This window comes from Echinops telfairi, unplaced genomic scaffold (assembly GCF_000313985.2).
Source record: "Echinops telfairi isolate 266 unplaced genomic scaffold, ASM31398v2 ScPeMD7_19;HRSCAF=73, whole genome shotgun sequence".
Lineage (NCBI taxonomy): Eukaryota > Metazoa > Chordata > Mammalia > Afrosoricida > Tenrecidae > Echinops > Echinops telfairi.
The window spans coordinates 6,340,410-6,351,255 of NW_022103916.1; the positions used below are offsets into that span (position 1 = coordinate 6,340,410).

The 10,846-nt window shown below is 39.7% G+C and overlaps 1 non-coding gene across 1 annotated transcript; it reads left to right on the forward strand.

Annotated features, from left to right (window-relative positions):
• The first annotated feature begins 5,400 nt into the window (after positions 1 to 5,400).
• Positions 5,401 to 5,564, forward strand: LOC115869013. Its single transcript, XR_004045935.1, has one exon. It is a non-coding gene; the product is annotated as a U1 spliceosomal RNA (small nuclear RNA).
• The last annotated feature ends 5,282 nt before the right edge of the window (positions 5,565 to 10,846 follow it).

The following is a 10,846-nucleotide window of genomic DNA, read 5'->3' on the forward strand; positions in this document are numbered from 1 at the left end:
ATGATATGTGGAGTAAGTGCTAATAAAAATGTTTTAAAAGTATTGATGTTCCTGTTTCTCCAATTGTATGCCGAATTGATGTTCGGAGCAATGTAACCAGCCCTTTCTGGCATTAAAATACCTGTAATAGTCTTTTCCTTGCTCTTCCTTTAGGTTTTTTAAAAGGATTTGTGCTTTCAATTGAATGTTAAGCAACTCATAGGAATCATCTTTTAGATTTGTTCTATTCAAATCATCAACAGCTTCTCCATCTCATCAATTGGCCTTTGCCACTTCTTTGTTGGAATTGTCGATTTTGTGCCATTGGCTTCTTTAACTGCCTCCAAGATTATTTTTATCCTTAAGGATTGTCAAAATGGTCAAACAAGATGGTCCTTCTTCATATACTATTTCAACCACTTCTATGCATTACTAGACTTATATCTTTATACTCATATCTAGAGCCTTCCTAGTTTTCTATTTTGGATGACAACTTTCAATATCATGACTTTTTTGCTAGATATATTTTGGGGGCTACAAGGAGTGCAAGTGTTACAGTATTAGAGAAACTTAACCAACTCAGCTTCAAATTAATAACTGATCCTTCTTATGGTAGAAAGGCTCAGTAAGATCATGCTATAGGCCTGGTTTACAAAGAAGTCCACATCAGTGTCATAACAATGAAGTTGAAGTTAGAATGCCTGTTATATGCAATCCAATCGAAAGATGTTGTTAGAGTTTCACATTGTCCAACTTCCTATCCGTTAGTACTCCCAACTTTGTTGCAGACCAGATGCTGATAAATGTCAGTGTTTTGAACAGTAAATCAATATTTAACATCTGCAAGGAAATATCTGAGGATGATAACATCAGTAAATTATGTGGTGCAACATTGTATATAGTATCGATTATTAATGATATTATGAGCAAAGATCAATCAAACAACTGAAGGTCATAAGTACAGTTCATGATAACTCAAATACATTGTAAGATGGAAACTACCTATATTTTAAAACCTGTTCCAAAACCATGGGGAAAAAACATTTAGGCACGATAACTGATGACCCAAGGAGAAGTTTTAGTAAAGAGATATATTTTAAATGTTTTAAATATTATACATCTATGGAAAAGTTTGAATGGGAATAGAGAAACAATAGATTCAGGCTGATGAAAGCCACGGAAAAATTAGATACTAAAGTCAGATGTGCAAAGAGCAATGCTAACTACTGACCTGTTAACAATTGGTGGAGACAATTACCCAAACAGGCCCAAATTAGGGTGTGACTAATCAAAACTCTTAAAAACACGAATGAGAAAGAAATACATTGCTGTTGCTGTTAGGTACCATGGAGTTGGTTCTGACCCATAGCGATACTATGCATGCCAATCTTAAAGTTGTTCCAATGTCTGAGCTCATTGTTGCAGCTAGAGTGTCAATCCATCTCACTGAGCGCCGTTCTCTTTTTTGCTGCCGCTCCACTTTATCAAGCCTGATGTTCTTCTCCAGGGACTTGTCTCTCCTGACAATATGTCCAAAGTATGTAAAACAAAGTCTCACCATTCTTGCCTCTAAGGTGCACTCTGGCCATACTTCTTCTTCCGAGACTTCTTTTATCAGTCTGTGGTACTTTCAATATTCTTCTCCAGCACCACAATTCAAATGCATAGATTCTTCTTCAAAATTTACATGTGGGCCTAATATCTCAATTCTAAATTAATATGACTGCAAATTTTTCTTTGCTTAAATTGTTTATAAAACTGATGCTTATACTTCCTGTTGAGACAGTTGACATTCTTGTTCAACTTGTCATACTGTTTGTTCTTCCTTGCCGGCAGAAAGAAACTCACTGCCTGTATTTCTTGTCAAGCTTTTTATTGTAACAACAATGACATTTTATTTCATAGTTACTTACCCTGGTGAATCCTACTTGATAAGAAACCATTTCTTGAAAAGGGCTAGTACCAAAATTCAATTTTCAAAATATTATAAATATTTCGAAGTATTATAAATATAGTTCTCATCAAAATGTTTCAACAAGTTGATGGAGCAGTGGAAGCATTTACTCATCTATGCTAGGAAATTTGGAAGACAGCTACTTGGTCAACTTACTGGAAGAGATCCATATTTGTGCCCATTCCAAAGAAAGGTGACCCAACAGAATGCTCAAACTATAGAACAATATCATTGATATCACATGCAAATAAAATTTTATTGAAGACCATCCAATAGTTGTACCAGTACACTGTCAGGGAGTTGCCAGAGGTTCAGACCGGATACAGAAGAGGACATAGAACAAGGGATATATATCATTGCTGGTGTTAGATGGATCTTGGCTGAAAGCAGAGAATACTAGAGAGATGTTTATTTGTGTTTTATTGACTATGCCAAGGCATTCAACTGTGTGGATCATAATACTATGTACAACCTTGAGAAGAATAGGAATTCCAGAATACTTCTTTGTGCACATGAGGAACTTGTACATGGATCAAGAGGCAGTTGTGTGAACAGAACAGGGGAATACTACATGATTTTAAATCAGTAAATGTGTGTATCAGGGGTGCATTCTTTCACCATACTTATTCAATCTGGATGCTGAGCAAATCATCAGAGAAACTGGATTATATGGAGAAGAATGTGGTATCAGGATTGGAGGAAGGCTTATTAATAACCTGTGATATGCAAATAACATACCCTGCTTGCTGAAAGCGAGGAGGAGTTGAAGCACTTGCTGATGAAGATTAAAGATCGCAGACTTCAGTATAGATTATGATTCAATGTATAAAAGACCAAAATCCTCACAACCAATGGAGAAAGGGTTGAAGTTGTCAAGAATTTTGTCTTGCTTGCATCCACAATCAATGTTCATGGAAGCAGCAGTCAAGAGATCAAAAGACAGGTTGTGTTAGGTACATCTGCTGCATGAGACCTCTTTAAAGTATTGAAAAGCAAGGGTGTTACTTTGAGGACTAAGGTGTGCCTGACTCAAGTCATGGTATCACCTCATATGCATCTGAACGTTAGACATTGAATAAGGAAGACTAAAGAAGAATAGATAATTTGAATTGTGGTGCTGGTGAAGAATATTGAAAATACCATGAACTGATAAAAGGACAGGCAAATCTGTCTCAGAAAAATTATAGCCAGAGTGCTCCTTAGAGGCAAGGATAGCAAGACTTTGTCTTGCATACTTCTGACATGTTGTCAGGAGAGACCAGTCTGGAGAGGGACATCATGCTTGGTAAAGTGGAGGGGCAGTGAAAAAGAGGAAGGACCTCGGTGAGATGGACTGGCACAGTGGCTGCCACACTGGGCTCAGGCATAAGGAAAATTATGAGGATGGCACAGGACCAGGCAGTGTTTCACTCTGTTGTGCATAGGGTCGGAATGGACTTGATAGCACCTAACAACAACAACAATTGTCATATAAATCGAAAATGAGTCAAGTCAAATTTGATTTAATTTATTAATTATGAAGTGAAGGGTCATCAAAGCTAGTTCAAAACAGGATAGGAACATTGGGGCCTTATACATCAGTCAGGAAAAAGGGCATGGTGAAATAAGATTGCTACCATGGATACAAAACTGGTAATGTTTCATTGTGTGCTATTGAGTCAAATCTGACTCATTGTGACCCTCCCTATAGGGTTTTCTGGCTGTAGTCATTATGGGAGCAGATTGCAGGTCTTTGCCCCCCATGGACCCTCTAGGTGGTTTGAACCATCAATCTTTAGATTAGAAGCCGAGTATTGAACCACTGAACTACCAGGGCTCCTTGGTAATGTCTCCTAGAACAATAAAACTATAACCTACAGCACAGAAAAAGAAATCATTCCAATATATCAATTTTCTATAAATAAATTTTAAAAATAATTTTATTGGGGGCTTATACAACTCTTATCACAATCTATACATATATCCATTGTGTCAAGCACATTTGTACATTTGTTGCCATCATCGTTCTCAAAACATTTGCTTTCAACTTGAGCCCTTGGTTTCAGCTCCTCATTTTTTTCTTCTCCCTCCCTGCTCCCCCCTCACTCATAAACCCTTGATGATTTATAAATTATTATTATTTTGTCCTATCTTACACTGTCCGACATCTCCCTTCACCCACTTTTTTGTTGTCCATCCCCCAGGGACTATAAATTCATTTTACAAGTATCCTGGTCCCTGTTGTTGGTAAGCGCCCTTGAGTTGGTTCCAACTCAATGTGCAACAGAACAAATCACCGCCTGGCCTGCGCCGCCCTCACAGTTGTTCTTAAGTTTGAGGCCATTGTTGCAGCCATTGTGTCAGTAGCTCACTGAGGGCCCTCCTCTTTTTCACTGTCCCTCTTTTTTACCAAGCATGATGTCCTTCTCCAGGGACTGGTCTCTCCTGATAACGTGTCCAAAGTATATGAGATGAAGTCTCACTATCCTTGCCTTTAAGGAGCAAGGACTGCACTTCTTCCAAGACAGATTTGTTTGTTCTTTGGACAATATGTAGTACTTTCAGTATTCTTCGCCAACACTATAGTTCAAATGCCTTGATTTTTCTTCGGTCTTCATTATTCAATATCCAACTTTCATGATGTATATGTGTATGAGGCAATTGAAAATACCGTGGCTTGGCTCATGTGTACCTTTGTTCTGTAAGTATCAACCTTACTTATCAACACATTAAAAAGGTCATATGCAGGAAATTTACCTAATGCAATGTTATTTGATCTCTTGACTGTTGCTTCCATGAGCATTGATTGTGCATCCAATTAAGATGAAACCCTTGATAACTTCAATCTTTTCTCCATTTATCATGTTACCTATTGGTCCATTTGTGAAGATTTTGCTTTTCTATATTTGTTGGGCTTGGTCACTAGGGAATTGTATGTTAAACAATTACATTTCTCCATATAAAGGGTGGGGAACTTTTTTATTTTTGACAAAGGCCATTAGGATATTTATAACATAACATGTAATTAACTCACCCCTAATGTGATGGCTCAAATTGCTTCTCTTTGGTGAGGCATATGATGTTAGCTGGTATTGAAGACTTTCTGGGTCACGTGTAGCCCAAGGGCTGGACATTCCTTACCCCTGCCTTAGAGAGTCAGCTGCATCTTAGTCAGGTAAAAGTTGTGCAATTGTCTTCCTTATTTCTAACTATTGGATAACCTTTCTCAGCACTACCCTTGAGTGATGCTCTTGCTATTTTTTTCAGGAATCTTTAGATAAATCACAAGATTCGAAGGTTGTATTACTGTGTTCCTCAAGAATTTTCATCTGGCATTTGAAGCAATGCCAGTTCTCTTCTTTGGGTTGCAAAGTCCTAAGAAAACAAAGTCTTACTTCCTGATTCCTACTTCTGGCCTCTTGGTCTCAGAGTGTACTGCCAAGTTAGATAAATGGAATGATAGAAGAAGCAGGAAAATCTTAGGCTGTATACTTACCTGTCAGGGGAGATACCATGATCTTGAAGGTGGTTTTCCCAGGGCGAGGCTCACTCATTGCACTGCGGGTGTGCTGACCCCTGCGATTTCCCCGAATGTGGGAAACTCGACTGCATAATTTGTGGTAATGGGGGATTGCGTTCGTGCTATCCCCTGATTAAAAAAAAAAAGCTTAGGCTGTGTGTATGAGTCCTTTCTGCAATCCTCTGAGAGGATGGTTCGGTTTTGTTCAGGTTTATGATCAGAATGCAATATTTTCCTGTGTGAGAATTTAAGTACATAGTTATCATGGAAGCTTTTAGACTAGCCCACTGACCTTAGAGACTCCCAAAAGACAAGAAACATATTTTAACACTAGCTTTTAGTTGTGAAGAAATAGGGCAGTAAAAAACACAAGGATGGCACTTCAACTTTTGAAGTACCGTTCCACTCCATTAGTAATACAAAACGTTTCAGTTAGCCCATTAGTCATGCTAGTGTATATGGACCAACCCCCTTCAAGACAAGTTTCAAGATCTTCAATAAACACTAAGACCTAATGATGGTGCTGAGAATGTCGGAGCCCTTTTTGAGGGAAAGTATAATCTGGTAATCTCAGTATGACTGTGCACCAGCTATATTATGGCTCAAAGTCACAGAAGGATCTGAGGTACAATATTAATCAGGTCCAGTAGCCGCTGATCCACACAATGAGAATCTCCCCAGCAATAGAATAATTGCTGTAGGTGCAAAGTTTTCGTGATTCTTTTTGTGGTTAGTGAAGACAGTAGCATGTTCGAAACTAATTAAGAAATCAAAACTCTGTAAGTTGAAGAGGTCTAGACAGATTTAAATACTCTTTATCTGAACACTGGTGATACAGTGGTATAGCACTCCGAGGGAGAAAGAAGAGGCTCAAGGGTTTGGCAGGGGAGGTAGGGGAGACATGGAGAGCTAACAATCCTGAGTACAAGGAGGAAGAAAAGGTTCTACAATGGATTGTGGTTGTGATTGTACACCTCTTTTAAGTATGCTTGAACCACTAGATTGTATGATGAGTGAATGTAGTTTTTTAAAAGTTATCTCAAAAAACCTTTTCTATAGGGTTGCCGTGACTTGGAATCGACCCCAGAACAGTGAGTTTGGAATTAACTGAACACTGTGGCTTCTTTTTTTCAGCATTATGGCACCCTGGTGACCTTGCATGGATTCACACAAGACGTGCAGACAAGGTTTGTATCACAGCTGAATCTAAGAATTATCGGAATGCCTCCTGATCCTCCTGGAACAGGAGAGCATGTGAGGCTTGTGAGGCACTCCCTTGAAGCCAATTCTCACCCACCCTCCCCAGAGAACACTGATAAGGTAGTTTCGAATCACTTCCCAGGTTCTGATGAGATAAGATACTTTCCAGTTTCACCCCCTTAGGGCACAGCTGCAAGCCCTGTACTGCTTAACTCCAGACAGCAACAGGACGTCCTATCACTTGTGTGATAGTCATCTGGCCTTTTTTTATTGTCCTTTTCCCAGTGCTGTCCTGCTCAAGGGCTGGGAAGAGCCACACCTTTGGCTCCCACCTGTCTATGAACGTATGAATCAAAAAAGCACTTCTTTACCCAGTTTGTAGAAGACCTCGGAAACGCAAAATTCATTTGCAGGTTCCCCCACATAGATTAAGCCTCTGATGAATTCCCTCTGACCACAGTTGAGGAATGGGAATAGCCTTGCTTCAGACAGGAAAGAACCGGAAAGTCGATTATGGCAGATATAGTCAGGTTAAATGTAATATCTCATTTGAGTTCCCTTTTGACCCATCCTGAAGTTGTTTCAATTTCTAATATTTCCTTCTTTTTGATTAATCGTTTTCTATGTTTTGCTTAGTCATTGTTGTTGGTTTTTGTTTGTGTACTTGCTTCCTGTGTTCTGTTTGATTTTCTGTGTATGGAATCCAGGGAAGGCAGCTCTATAAAGACAGTCACTGGATTAAAAATTGTCTAGGGTCATGGCAGGGGAGGATGTAAGGAAATGGAGAGCTAACATCAAGGGATAAGATAAGAAAATGTTCTGAAATTGATTGGAGTGATGATTACACAAATCTTAACATGACTGAATGATTAAAGTGTGTGATTTGTGAAATATGCCAATAAACTCAAACAACAACAAAATAAAATAAAAAGGGCTTCTTGTTTCTTTACCAGTAGAATCTTTCAGGCCTCAAAGTTCATGCCTGGCTTGTCTTCAAAGCCTCCTTTTCCCCTTCCTACTTTCCGCTCCTGACTTTCAAAAGCAAGAGGAAGGAAGAGGAGGCCTGCTTCAAACTGAGTTACTCCAGATATGCCTCTCCTTCCCAGTGCTTATGTAGGACTTGCGTGAGTGTGTTCATACTTGCAGACACACTTGAAATAGAAAGGAGCACAAGGAGAAATAGGTTAATCTACAATCATAATGGGGAGGGGTTTTAAAAATCATTTTATTGGGGGCTCGTACAACTTTTATCACAATTCATCCATCCATCCATTGTGTCAAGCACATTTGTACATTTGTTGCCATCGTCGTTTTCAAACCATTTCCTTTCTACTTGAGCCCGTGGTATCAGTTCCTCATTTTCCCCTCTTCCTCCCACACCCTCCCTCCCTCCGGAACCCTTGATAATTGATAAATTATTATTTTTTCATGTCTTCACTAACCAATGTCTCCCTTCACCCACTTTTCTGTTGTCTGTCCTCCTGGGAGGGGGATATATGTAGATCCTTGTGATCGGTTCCCCCTATCTCCCCCCACCTTCCCCTTCCCTTCTTGGTGTCACTACTCTCATTATCAGTCCTGAGGAGTTTATCTGTCCTGAATTCCCTGTGTTTCCAGCTCTTATCTGTACCCATGTACACGCTCTGGTTCAGCCGGATTTGTAAGGTAGAATTGGGGTCATAATAGTGAGGAGGAGGAAGCCTTAATGAACTAGAGGAAAGTTGTATGTTTCAATGGTGCTATGCTGTTCCCTGACTGGCTTGTCTCTTCCTTGTGAGCCTTCTGTAAGGGGATGTCATAATGGGGAGTTTTAATATACCACTCCTAGTAATTTGACCTGATTCATAATGACCCTTTAAGGCAGATTAGAACTTCCCCTTTAGGTTTCTGAGACGGTAAATCATTATGGGAGCAGGCAGTCTCATCATCTACGCCCTTTTTGATAGAGTGGAATCTTTTTTGTGGCAGGTGAAATCACAGATTCCTGACATGTCAATGGATTTGTTGCCTTTTAGGCAGAGGGGTATTTGATCTTTAATCTAAACATATGTGGTTACTGAGACATTATAGGGTCAAATGGTACAAGTCAAAGTTGCCTCTTGAATGGGAATTATTGAGTACCTATTCTGTGCCAGATACTGTTCTAGCCAAAACAGAAAACCCCTTGCTTTCATAGCTTATATTCTAGTGGCATAAACAAACCTGGTAATGTCAGGGGAGGATAAGTCCTGTAGTAAACAATCTCTAAACATAGCCGTGGCCAGCATCAATTCTTTCTCTCCATGTATGCAGGCATGCTGATCCTCCCACCAAGTGGAGGAGTCTATTTTCTCTGTCCTTGTATTTGGGAAGATTTTATTTATTCCTCAAAAGACACAGGATAATCACAGGGGTTTATTATGAAGACTTTCCCCCCAAAATTGAACACTGCATTTTTGGTGAGAAAAACACCAGCAAAGTTGCACCGAGGATTCCCTCCCCACCCCACCCCCCCGCCCCCCACCCCCATCATGACAGTATCTTGCTCATTCTTCAAGGGTAGCAAGGGAATTTCATTGGGAAACCTTATCCCTTACTGCCCCTTTAGACTTCTTCTTCTTGATAATTTTTTATTGTAGTTATGTAGGGGTGATTTATATACCAGACCATCAACTCACTCAATAGTACAAACCACTCATCAACCCCCTACCCCGAATTCTATCCTAACCCTCCTCTGCTTATCCTCCACTGGTTTATCCTCTCCCTCTTATGGACCTCCATCCACCCCTTCCCCTTCCAATCCTCCAGGCCTCTGCTTCATCCTCCCACCCCTGTCTCCATCACTTGAGAACATGCAAAGTCTGTTTCCTTTGGTATTCAAGCCTTTGTCTTAAAAAAAAATCCTTATAGTAGTGGTTTCATACAATGTTTGTCCTTTTGTGATTGACTAACTTCACTCAGCATAATATTCTCCAAGTCCATCCATGTCATGAGGTGCTTCATGGTTTCATCTTTTTTAAACAATTAGTACCCATTGTGAGTATGAACCAAAGTTTCTTTATCCATTCTTCTACTGTTGGGCATTTGGGTTATTTCCAATTTCTTGCTACTGTGAACAGTGCTACCATGAATATGGGAGTGTATATGTCTGTTCATGTTATGGCTTTGACTTCTCTAGGGGACATACCTAGCAGAATTATTGTGGAATCATATGGAATTTCTATTCCCAGTTGTTTGATGTAGCATCATATTGCTTTCCACACCGGTTGTACATATTTACAGACCCACCAGCAGTGGATGAAAGTTCCTATCTCGCTGTACACTCTCCAACTTTGTTGTTTTTAAAAATCGAGCTGTCATTGTCTCGAGCCCTGGGGACATACTGGTTCCACGTTGGGCTGCTACCTCAAGGTCCACAGTTCGAAAGCACCAGCTGCTCCGGGGAAGAAAAACAGGACTTTGTACTCCCATAAAGAGTTACAGTCTTGGACACTCACAGTGGCAGTTCTACACTGTCCTAGAGGGTCTCTATGAATTGGTATCAATTCAGTGGCAGAGAGTTTGGTTGTGGTCATTTTCCGTGTGCAAGATGATATCTCATTGTTGTTTTGATTTTCATATTCCAGATGGCTAATGATTGTGAGCATTTTTCCTATGTTTGTTAGTCATTTGGATGTCGTCTTTGGGGAACTGTCTGCTTATCTCACCTATTTCTTACTCACCTATTAATTGGATTATTCATGTCTTTAGTCTTGAAGCATTCATTTTTCTATGGATTTTGAAGTTTCTTGCCCATTGTGTTTTTGCTAAAGATTTTCCCCCTCAGCTTCTGCTAAAGATTTTTATCCCAGTCTGTGGGCTCTCTTTTGATTCTTTTGATGAAATCTTTTGATACACATAATTGTCTTGGTTTTCGCTCGTTCCAGACATCTATTCTGTCTTCTATGGCATGTGCTGCCTTCATTATGTTTGATAATTTGTGTATGCTCTGGAATAGGACCCTTAAGTTTGGAGTTGACATTTAGGTCTTTGAACCATCTTGAGTTCATTTTTGTATGTGGGGTGAGGCATGGACCCTGACAGATTCTTCTGCAGATGGAGATCTAATTTTGCCAGCATCATTTGTTGAAGAGACTATCTTTTTCCAACTTAATTGTTTTGACCTTTTGTAGAAGATCAGTCATCATAAGTAGGTAAATTTATTTCTGGGGTTTTCTAATCTGTTCCTTTGCTCT